General features: G+C 38.4%; 1 long non-coding RNA gene across 1 annotated transcript; it reads left to right on the top strand.

Annotated features, from left to right (window-relative positions):
* Positions 1–11392: 11392 nt before the first annotated feature.
* Positions 11393–12580, top strand: LOC106930762 (uncharacterized). Its single transcript, XR_015762069.1, has 4 exons — positions 11393–11644; positions 11739–11778; positions 11982–12167; positions 12287–12580. It is a non-coding gene; the product is annotated as an uncharacterized LOC106930762 (long non-coding RNA).
* Positions 12581–12709: the final 129 nt, after the last annotated feature.

Below are 12709 nucleotides of genomic sequence, written 5' to 3'. Positions count from 1 at the left end.
CCAGCACAGCTTGGCACAAACTGAGACCGAAATGTGTTGAAACCAACCAAAATTCTCTCAGAGGTTCATAAATAACAAAGTAAAATCTCCATTCATTCAAAACAATTAAAGTAAAACCCAAACAAAAATAATATGCCCAATAGTTACAGTTCCTATATTTCAAATTGAACAAAAATAATTTTCCATTATAATATGAAAATATACTAAATACATTAATTTAACATCCAGATAACATTTTGAAGCAACTCGCATACCTGTTTAAAACAAAAGTATTTTCAGTACAGCAGTTATTGGGCTTTGCCTTCCCCACACACACCTTAAGAAATCACAAGAACAAAAAAAAATAAACTGTTGGCACAGTAAACTCGATAAATGTCATTAACGTGGGAATTAAATTCCCAGTACAGTGCTGTGCTAAACGTAAAACAGGTAAAAAACAATATCTAACAACTTGTGAGTTTAGCGAACAAACTTTTTAGGACCTTTTGAATATTTTAATACACAAACAGGAGACAGCTCTGTGCCTTACCTTTCCCCAGCGCAGCTCGCGCGAACTGAGGAGAGCAGCGGGAACACACAGGATATGACGCGGAACAGGAAACAAGGAAATAAAAGCTTCTCCACCAAAATAAAATACAATTCAAAAACCAAGAAAAACAAATATACAAAATATACATAGATAATGAGGATGGATTTGGGGTGAAATATAAACATTTTTACACACTTGCTACACACACACTCCCACAAACCACCACAAAGCTTGGTGCTTTTACTGTAAGCTAAAAATGAATGAGTGGAGTTTGATCCCATCGTAGTTCTAACTGCGGTCGTTTGGATCCTGGCTGAGCTTTTTACCGTGTGGTTCTGGAGGGTCATCGGATGGCTGACATCTGCCGCTCCTACTGAGCGTCGACGGAGGGTTAAACAATTTAACCTAGTCAAAACGTTCCCCAAAAGAGTAGAAATTAAACAAACATTGCTGCATCTCCCTCTCCTCCTCTGGACGTCTGACTTGTTCTTGTCCCATCCACAGGACAAGAACCTCACAGTCTCATATTTCATCATTGTTTAAATAAACTTTATTTTTCTGATTTCCTGTTCTCCTGACTGTCTTCTGTATGTGGGCTAAAAGACATGAACCCAACATGACATTAAGATCTAAAAAAATTATATGAATTACAATGGAACCAGAAAGGAGAACAGGAAAAGACTGATTTTTACTTTTCAGTATAAGATAATATTTTTGTGGGGCAAACTGCTGCACTCATGTAGAGAGTTGTTCAAGAACAAAACTTGTTTAAACTCAGCAGCTTGAGTTTAAAGCTGCTGAGTCCTATTTTACTGTCTGTGTTTTACGTTAGAAAAAGGCAGAACCAGTTCAATTGCCAGTCAACATATATAAATGTATTTTTGACCAATAAAATTGATCAAACTCTTGTGTTTACTACCAGAGTATTTATCTTGCTAGCTGTGAGGTAAATGATGAAGTGAGTGTTCAGTCCTGGAATGACATTTATTATGCTTCATCAAAGACTGAAGCCATTTTGTTCAAGAGGAAATGGAAAATATGTTTTTGGGGCATTTTGCCACCTTGAGATGATAAAACATACACACACATATATAGTGTAGTTCATTTATTACCAGGGATGGCTTAGTTACTTTGAAAGTAACTTGATTACTCAATGAAAACTCCATCAGAAAATGTGCTTCTCTCTTTTCCGTCCATTGTTTACGTTTGTGTTGCTGGTTTCACACACGAGACGAAACTCCCCATGGAAAAAGAAGAAAGCAACAATTTATGTTTTTACTAAAATATGTATAAATATAGAAACACAGTCACTTAGATACATGACTTTAAAATGATTATTGGATTGTAAATAGTAACACGTTAGATTACTTGTTACAACGGGTCAGATTAGAGTAACCGTTACTAACGTGTTGACGTCAGGTTTCCAATGTAAGTCGCTCCCAATGATGAACTTGTTCCTACGCCGTTACCTCCAGCCATGAAGGACTGAATAAAGACTTGTATGATAACTATGCATTCAATAATATACTGTGCTAACCCTGGTTCCAGCAGCAGGAAGAGGAGGAGTTTCAGGAAGGAAACTCTGTGATGTCATGGAGACCTTAAAACCCCACAACTAGGACAAACATCCTCTGTCATCCTCCATTTTGGATGGTGATGTAACAGTTGTAGAATGAATCATGTCAAGGATCCAGGATTTGCATTGATTTATTTCTGTTTAAAACAAAAACATGTTCAGCAGCAGCTTTCCCACACACACCTTTCCCCAGCGCAGCTTGGCGCAAACTCACAGGAATGGGTTAAAATCAACTAAAGTTCACAAATAATAATAAAATAAAATCTGCATTCATACAAAACAATTAAAATAAAACCGAAACAGAAATAATCTGCCCAAAAGTTACAATTTTACATTATAATATAAAAATATACAAAATACATACATTTAACAACCAGATAACATTTTGAAATAACTCACATACCTGTTTAAAACAAAAACATGTTCAGCTGCAGCTGTGTGAAGCTGACACCCCACCCACATCAAAAAATTCAGCAAATAGTCTGAATGGTTAGTGCTCCGTTTGTGCAGGTTTGTGCCGTTGAAATTTTCGTTTGTGCAGCTTTCGTTTTCGAGATATTAAAAGTTATAATTTTGGCCGATGACGTCACCGTCACCCCATCTTGCGCCAAAACAAACCAAAGTGGGCTAGTTCGTTAGTGCTCCATTTGTGCAGGTTTGTGCAGTTAAAACTGTCGTTTGTGCAGCTTTTTTTATTTTATTTTTTATTTATATTTTTATTCAAAAAAGTACAAAGTAAGGTACAAAAAAAATATGGTAACATAAATTGAATTTGCTTTATCTTTTAACAACCAAACCCCACCCACCCACCCACATTTAACAGAAGGAAAAAAAAAAGTGGGGGTACAGGGGACATTACATGTCAACAATACAACAATTGGACATCATCAATTATATTATACACAAACATACACATACACATCTTAGGGCTCTATAGGCTTATGGAGGTGATTCTATGTTTTTAAGATTTTTAAAGTACTCCATCATAGGGTCCCACACCCTATGAAATTGTCTTGTTGAGCCTCTAATAAAGTATTTAATTTTTTCTAATTTCAAGAGAAACATTAAATCAGTGAGCCAAACCGAGACTTTAGGTGGTTCAGAGGATTTCCAGAGTAAGACTATAAGTCTACGGGCTACCAAGGAAGCAAAGGCGAACGCGTTCATTTGATCAGTGGATAGCATGTGCTCCTCAAACAATACTCCAAAGATGGCCATTCCTGCAAACGGTTTGATTTTGGTATTAAATGCATCATTCAGTGTTTTACAGATGGATGACCAAAATTCGGTTAATTTCGGGCAATTCCAAAACATATGGGTCATATTTGCTGGGGCAGAATGACACCGATCACACCTGTCATCAATGTCCTTATAAATTCTTGAGAGTTTGGATTTGGTATAGTAAGTTCTATGGAGGACTTTTAGGCTAAGCCGTGCACAGGACGATGTTCCATTGATTCTTTCCAGAGCACGTTCCCAGAAATGTTCAGAAATAACAGAACCAAGTTCTTCAGACCATGCAATTCTAAGCTCATCTAGTGTTGTTTCCTGAAGAGATGTTATTATATTTGAGATGTTTGCAATGTGCCTCCTGAGATACAAAGGGTTACGCAAAATCTTCTCAAGCCCCGAGTCTGCTGGAGAGGCAGGAAATACTGGACTTTAACTTTGAATAAAATGACGGACCTGGAAATATCTGAAAAGATCAGTTTTTTGTAATTGGAATTTGGCCGAAAGGTCAGTGAAGTTGGCAAAAACACCATCTATATAAAAATGGTCACAAGTTTCCAAACCATTCCTCCTCCATAGAGCGAAGGTGTGATCCATCCTGGCAGCTGGGAAAAGGTGATTATTACAAATAGGGCTATATATAGAAAATTCTTTTAGATTAAAATGTTGTCTGAATTGTATCCATATCCTAAGAGAGGAAGATACTACAGGATTATGGGTGAATTTAGAGGGTGAAAGTGGTAATCCAGTAGTGACCAAAGCAGAAAGAGAGGAAGAGGTGCAGGAGTTTGCTTCAATCTTACACCAATCCAGCTGCGGGCTTTGATACCAATATATAATTTTTTTGGATATTAGATGCCCAGTAATAGTTTCTCATATTAGGTAAAGCCAGACCACCTTTATCTCCGGGCCTTTCTAGAAACTCTCTACGAACTCTAGCATTTTTATTTGCCCAGAGAAAAGAGGAGAATAATTTATTTAAAGACTGGAAAAAAGACCTAGACAGAAATATTGGGAGACACTGAAACAAATACAAAAAGCGGGGTAGTACATTCATTTTTATACAGTTAACTCTACCCGGAAGTGATAAGTAGAGACCGGACCATCTCTGAAAATCAGCCTCCAATTTAAGCAAGAGAGGTTTGAAATTCTTTCCATAAAGATCAGAGAACGTACGGGTGATGTGCATGCCTAAATATTTAAATCCGGACTTTGATATATGAAAGGGGAGCGCATTGTCTGGTAGCTGAAGGGCTAGATAGTTAATTGGGAAGCATTCACTTTTAGAAAAGTTTAATTTGTAACCTGAAAAACTTCCAAAGTCATTAAGAATATTGACAATAGTAGGAATACATGACACTGGGTCAGAAATATACAAAAGTAAGTCATCGGCATACAAAGAAATTTTATGTTCGGTATCAAACCTACGAATAACGAAGAAATTGGGGGTTGTCCGTAATTTTATTGATAAAGGTTCAATAGCCAATGCAAATAAGAGTGGGCTTAGAGGGCAACCCTGGCGTGTGCCCCTTGAGAGAGAAAATAAATGGGAAGATATCTTATTTGTAAGAACAGATGCTTTGGGTGATGTATATAACAAGCGTATCCAGGTTATAAAATTTAAACCAAAGCCAAATTTTTCCAGTACAGTAAACAAATAATTAAATTCCACTCGGTCAAATGCCTTTTCCGCGTCCAGAGAGGCAACTACTTCAGGAATCTCCCCAGACGCAGGGGAATAAATGACATTTAAAAGTTTACGAATATTTGTAAAAGACTGACGACCTTTTATAAAACCAGTTTGTTCTGTTGAGACGATGTTGGGTACAACATTCTCTAGCCTTGATGCTAGCAGTTTGGCTAAAACTTTGACATCAACATTAAGCAAAGATATAGGTCGATATGAGCCACAATCATTTGGGTCCTTGCCTGGCTTTAAAAGAAGTGAAATGGAAGCCTCTATTAAGGTTTGTGGTAAATGGTTCTGATTAAAGGAGTGATTAAACATTTCAAGTAGCAGAGGAGCAAGTTGAAGAGAAAAATTTTTATAAAACTCAACGATATAACCGTCAGGTCCAGGTGATTTGCCATTCTGCATTTTATGAATGGAATCAATAATCTCTTGTAGCTTTATGGCTTCCTCAAGGCAGTCTTTGGCTTGCATATCTACTTGTGGTATATCAATATTATCTAAAAAGCTAATCATTTTGGATTTATCTTGCGGGGAACAAGATGTGTATAGTTTGGAATAAAAATCCTTAAAGGTGTTGTTTATCTCTATTGGGTCTACAGTGAAGGATTGTGGAGTATTATGTATCTGAGGTATTAGACGGGACGCCGATTTACATTTAAGCTGATAGGCCAAAAGACGGCCTGCCTTATCCCCATGTTCATAATATTGTCCTTTTAACCAAAGTTGGTGTTTTTCAGTTATTTCTGTTGACAATAGGTCATATTGGGTCATCAATGTAACCCTTTCTTTATATAACTCAGGTGTTGGAGTGGTAGAATATTGTTGGTCAATTTGTTTTAGTGATACTAAAAGATCGTTTGCTTTTTGCTTTCTTTCCTTACTCCGTGAAATAGAATAAGAAATTATCTTCCCTCTTATAACTACTTTAAGTGTTTCCCACAATATGGATGGGGATATGGAATCAGACCTGTTAAAATATATAAACTCATCTATTTCTTTACCGATGAATTCACGGAAATGACTGTCTGATAGTAAAGATGTGTCTAATCTCCAAACTCTTGGTTGTGTGACATTTTGAGAGAACAAAATATCCAGGGAGACCGGCGCATGGTCAGATTCAACAATAGTATTGTATTCAATTCTCTTTGTAAAAGGGAGAAGTGTCTTGTCAATGAGGAAAAAATCGATACGACTGTATGTGTGGTGAACATGTGAGAAGTAGGAGAATTCTTTTTTGTTAGGATTAAAGAACCTCCATGGGTCAACCCAACCTGCCTTATCAGCAAACTCACCAAGAGCAAGAGACATTTTAGAGCGAGTTAAGTTTCTAGGGCTAGAGCGGTCCATAGCTGGGTCCATAACCGTGTTGAAATCCCCCGATAGAATAAGACTATGTCTATTGAAGTCTGGGAAAAGAGAAGTGAGTTTATGTATAAAGCCCACATCATCCCAGTTTGGGGCATAAATACTAGCTAGAATTACAGGAGAGTTAAACAGCGACCCAGATACCATCACAAATCGTCCCTGGGGGTCAGAGATGACCCGAGATGGTGTAAACAATATTTTTTTGTGGATCAGGATGGCTGCCCCTCGTGCCTTATTATTAAAGTTAGAGTGGAAACTCTGTCCAATCCAATTCCTCTTAAGCCTGATATGGTCTGCTATTTTCAAATGAGTTTCCTGTAAAAATATTATTTCTGCATTCAGTCTCTTTAAGTGAGAAAAAATCTTTGCTCTCTTGTTAGGCCCATTCATCCCTCTCACATTCCAGGTAATTAAACGTGTTGGAGTTACACCTATATCTGCCCTAACACTATCAATGTTGTGCGACATATGACATCTTCAAAAATGAAAAGCAGGTTGAGCACCCCCACACGTCGGTTAGTAACAAACAAAGACGACCTGAATAATATAAGACAGCAGAATGAAGTCTCCGTCCAAAGGAGAAAAAGAAAAGAAAAAAAAACAACCCCACCCTTCTTAAAAATAAATCTCCCTTTAACCCCAAACTGAACATATCCTATGCCTGTCCTCGGAACATGGGCAGACTGCAGGTTCTCTTCCAACTCCTGAACCTTCCGATACACACTCTTCTCTTAACTTGTGAAGAGCCTATGACCTTTTACCAGGTATGGCTTATATTAGTTGAAACCATTCCGGTATTAAAATTAAAGTAAAGGTATACCGTTAAACATACCGTTAATGTACATTCAGTTATGTTAAGTATATAGGTAAAAGAGAAAGAAAAAGAAAACATCCAAAATTCTCAAAAACAATTAGATTACCCAAAATAGACTTTGGCGAGAGTTCACATACGTGTCAGAGCGTCTTCCAAGCAGTAAGATGGTGTCCACACAACCCGACCAGTCCATGTCAGTCCTCTTCCCCAACCACCAGCTGATTGCAGTAAGCTCGTGCTTCTTCCGGAGTATTGAAGTCGAGGGATTTTCCTTTATGAAAGACTCGTAGGATAGCTGGGTAAAGCAAGCGAAACTTGATCCCCTTCTCGTAGAGTGCTTGTTTAACGCCATTAAATTCAGCACGTTTCCTCAACAGAGCAGCGCTGTAGTCGGGGTATATTCTCAGTGTAGCGCCCTGGTAGGTGCTTGTGTGCTGCCTTGCCCACTGCAGAAGCCGTTCCTTCTCCTGGTGTCTTTGAAAGCATACCACAAAAGGGCGCGGAGGGCGGCTAGGGTCGCTGGGTTTTGCGCCCAGCCTGTGTGCTCTCTCCAGCACCGGGGCTGAGTCGAACAGTGCGTTGCTGCGGGTGAGCTCCATTAGCGCATTCATCATAAAGTTAACAGTATTCCCCACACCTTCACTGCCTTCTGGAATGTTTATAATCCTCAAGTTATTGCGGCGTGACCTGTTTTCTAGATCTTCAATACGATCCAAGAGTGCAGCATTTTGGCCTTTTAGAGCTTTAACGGCAGATTCGGCAGCACATATCTTCTCAAAATTATCACCTGCGAGTGATTCTGAAGCGGTTAGGCGTTGTTGTATAGAGCCCACCGTTTCTGTCAGAGCGCTCACCGAAGCTTGTAACGGCACCAGTGATTCTTGAATGAGGGTAGAGATGTCTTCTTTTAAACTTTCTCATTGCTTGGCTAACTCTTGTACTAGTTGGGTCATAGTTATTCCGTCGCTTTTGGAAGGGCTAGCGTCGGAGGCCATGGTGGCTGGCTTGCTAGCAATGGCGTTCCGCGTGGTTATCGAGGAGGTTTGTTTTTGCTTGGAGGTAGCCATAAACCGGCCAAAGTTGTCCAACACGGTAATATGTACAAGGTACGACAATTCTGTGGTAAAGCTATAAGGTTTGGTCTCATAAGTTAGAAGTTGGGTCAGAGCTCTTCACACTCGCTGCCTACTCCTTCATGACCCAAGCCGGAAGTCCCAGCTTTTGTTTTCGAGATATTAAAAGTTATAATTTTGGCCGATGACGTCACCGTCACCCCATCATGTTCCAAAACAAACCAAAGTGGGCTAGTTCGTTAGTGCTCTGTTTGTGCAGGTTTGTGCCGTTGAAATTTTCGTTTGTGCAACTTTCGTTTTCGAGATATTAAAAGCTATCATTTTGGCCGATGACGTCATCCGCCCCCATTTTGCTCCAAACAAGAAATTTTTTGCTTTATCGCTATTATGTCGCCACCACCAACTGGTATGTAAGATGGACCACAATGTCACCCAAGGATTATATTCAGTGATTCTTGAGAATAGGGACAAAATGGGTTTTAATTTTCCCATATTTTTTAAAAATTATTTCTCAACCTTATGTATGCAAATATGACAAATAATGTTTAGAAAATATGAAGATGCTAAGGTACAGGCTCCCAGTTGCGAATTTTTAAAAAAAATTACATTTTTAATCGACCTGACCCAGAACTTTGTCATCACCATCTGACAAAAATAAATCTAAAATGATTTTTAAAATACCCCATTAGTGATATTTTTACTCAATTTACAGACAAATGCTTCTCAAGAAATAAAATAAATATTATTTAAAACAAAAAACAAGAAAAAGTCCATCTGATGGAGTTGACAGTGCATGACGGAGTTGACACAGAACTGAAGGTGGTGACAAACTAGTGAGTAAAATGAAACACTTGGTACATGTGAAGTAATGCAATTCATGTAAAATACATTAAAATGAATTAGTTGCACATTTAAGTGAGATTTGACAACAATTTCACTGAAAGAGTCAGAAAAACTCTGACGGAGTTGACGAAATGCCAAACTACCTCAATTTATATGATGTTATTCTGAATGAGGCCATATTGTAGCTCATCAGGTCCATGAAATCTTTACATTATACCAAAATTAAGCTTTTATTTCGCAAAATTTCATCAAAGTTTTGTAAATTGTCAGTTATGGAGTTGACACATCATGGTTGTGACAAACAACTTAGGAATAAAACAGAAGAAAAAACTAAAGAATAACTTAAGCTAACCGGAGCTAACTAGCCCTCCTAGCAAAGGAAGAGAAAAGACAACGTCATGGGGTCCTCAGAAGTTCTGGTGCCCCCCAATAATGCCTGATTTTTTTTACATTCTTTTCATTTCTGACGGTGTTGACAAAAACTAAGGACAAATTTTAACGGAGTTGGAAAATATCTAAAAATTATTTTTAATTCAATTTATCGATACTTTTATAATTATTTATATGACTACTTATACTTAATTGTCATAATATATAATTTTAGTATTTCTTTAATTGTTTTAAACTATAAGAATGTGTTCAGTTCTGCTCCTGGACAAGGGCTTTTACAGGCATCATCCACCGACTACAATGTTTAAAATAAAAAAATATTCAGCAAAAAAAAGAAAAATATACATTGTTGTGCTCACATGACCCAGGTTAGTTTAGTTAGATATTTGAAAAAAATATATTTTGTGTATATTTTATTCAAATTTCATGCTTTATCCATAGGACCTGTTTTGTCCCTATTCTCAAGAATCAAATACAAATGACTAGATTTGATTTTACTTTATTTGGCGCTTTCAGAGTTTAAGATTCAGCTGCTTACATCTGAATGTGATGACTGGGTATAATTATCCACTAATTATACCCAATTAGGGGACAATTAATTTCACCTGCTGTAGGCTGTAGTTTCTGTTTTAGTTCTTCGTCTTCCAGCACATTCCTGTCATGTAAGTCTTGTTTTCGGTGTCGTTTTTATGCAATTGATGTTGCTATGTTTTGTTAGAAAAGGTATTATAAATCGTGTATACAGTTAGAGTAAGACAATATTTCTGGTAATTGTCTTTTTGTTTTTTTATGAAGTTGCATGTGCCTCATGGTTTGCTATTGACACACCCAAATATCTGTAGTGTGAGGCAAAGGGTTTCTATAATTGAGAAGTAATGAACCATGAAAGTGACTGTTTTGAAAATGCAATTTAATTATACAGTCAAATAAGAAACTGTGTTGATTTGAACAATGAACTTTAACAATTTAAACAACAACAAACAGTGCCTTGATAATCTGAAATTTCTCCTGTCTTGAGTAGAAAACTCCTTTCATTTGAGATTTAGGCAGAGCTCAAAAGTCAAAATATGGAACATTTGTCATAATATGGAAGCCCATTTCCACCATTAAAGAAAAAATAAGACCAACTTGAAGTCATAATTTCAACTTTTAAAGTCAAAGTTATGACTTCCTGTTGGTCTTTTATTCTTTCATGGTGGAAATGAGCTTCCATAATAACTTGCAAAAAGGAAAAAAATAAATTCTGGTCAGGGGTATGTAAACATGGTATGAAACTTTTTGCCTTTGGTCTGGTCTTCAAACTTTCTCGCCCTTTTTTTCCCCCTCACAGATCTGCTGTGTATAACACTGCATGTGGCAGTATTTTCTTCTTTTCAGACACTGTCTTCACAACATTTGCCAGGTCATCAAAAAGCTCCCACACAAATGGAGCTCTCCGGCAGTATGCAGTGTAATGTCCCAGGCCATCTTTGGTCAAGCTTCCCCTGAAAGCGACGACTGCTCTCAAAGTAAATTTTTTTCCTTGCAGAACCATAATGAAGGGAAATTCACTCAAAGCAAATTCAGTTGAATTTGGAAGGTCTGTGTCAATCCATGCTATTTCTCCGATACTGTAGTTGTGAGTAACGGTTCCTGCACAGAGAGCATTTCCTGAAGTGCTGGACATTCTGATTCATTCTGCAGTGGTCTGAGGCAGGGAGACTGTGGAAGGAAGAGTCCTTTTTCTATGGAAGTGTGAAGCTGAGCCATACCAGAATTCTTCAGGACAGAAATGTCTGGTGAAACAAATGGTACTTCCCTGGTCATTCCTTTGTTTAGGTGGCAGTATTGTGAAGAGCAGTGTTTTGAGAGGTAAACACTTGACACATTTCTCATTGTCTTCCCAATAACAGTGGCAATATTGCACTGGGCATCGATTTGGTGAGTGCCAGACCTTAACTGTGTTTTTGCAAACATTGAACTAAGCAGATCTGCCCTCTGCAAGTATGTCCTTGGGGTCACACCATCTGTAGTTATGGATTTCACCAGCTGCAGGAGAGGGTTGTCACTGTTATTCATGACAACATTTTGAAATGCAGAGCTGTCACAGAAAGTACAGCATAAGCACTGACAAAAGGCATCAAAGGAGAAGGTGTTTAACACAGAGATTGACAGTTTACCAACTTTAACAGGCTGATGCATGTTTCCATTTTTTAATAGTCCCACTTTCACTCTTTTGGCCCCAGATGATGAATCTGCATGGAGCCATTCAGTGCAGGAACTCAGGTATGAAGTCCTCTTCCTCTTTTTGGGTGGAAGAATTTGTCCTCTCCAGTTTTCAACCACATTTTCATCTGCTGTGGAAAGGTTTCTGGCGGGATCAGATTCCATTAAATCGCTAGAATCCATTTTTGTTTTTTCTTCAGCATTGTGTGTAATTACTACGTCCGCTGATGTAACTTGTTCCTCCTCTCTTTTTGCTTTGGCAGAGCAAATCCGCATATTTCCTTCGATGAAGGAAAGGTGCCGAGAAATGAAGCGATCCACTCGAATGGGCAAGTTCTCATGTTTGAACAGGCCATGTTTTACATTTTTGAATTCGGCTTCAACATTGGCTGAGCTTGCTGTGAGACTGGTGCTTTTGAAGAGGGGAACCATTATTCCTGTCCACAGTGGTAAGTAACTTGCAAGTCTTATAATGTGTGGCACAATCTCAGGGAGGAAATGAATGTTATCCCTATCCCCATTGGCTGCAGCATGTGTCCTGCTCTCCTCACAAATGTTTGACACCCAGTCTCGTAGGTCAGTCTGGATGTCATTACATGGATCCACTTGATGAACTTCCTTTGTGTCTTCATCTGGAATGATGATGGAGTCTTCTGCAATCTGGGTTTTCAGGTATTTTTTGCACCTCTCTGATTCAAGAGGGGTTCCAGAACTGTCATCACCTTCTGCCTCACTGAGAGCCACAACAGTGATGGCATGTATTAGCTGCTTTGCATGGTCCAAGCTTTGTGCCTGAAGAAGCTTTGCTATTCCCCTGACAAAGAAGTCTTTGACACGGTGTGACTTGTTTTTCAGGCAGTCCCACTGGCAGACCATCTTTATGCAGTGGGCAACATCAACCCTGATATAACAGGGAGGAAGTTTTGCAGACTGGTTCCCAAGTAGCACATGGAAGCATTCATCAATGTATGATTTCAGGTTAGGACAAGGA

Source organism: Poecilia mexicana, unplaced genomic scaffold (genome assembly GCF_051168715.1).
Source record: "Poecilia mexicana isolate PSO_F unplaced genomic scaffold, ASM5116871v1 scaffold_23, whole genome shotgun sequence".
In the NCBI taxonomy this organism is placed as follows: domain Eukaryota; kingdom Metazoa; phylum Chordata; class Actinopteri; order Cyprinodontiformes; family Poeciliidae; genus Poecilia; species Poecilia mexicana.
Note: the sequence above shows the minus strand (reverse complement) of the source record. Positions and strands in the feature narration are given on the sequence as shown.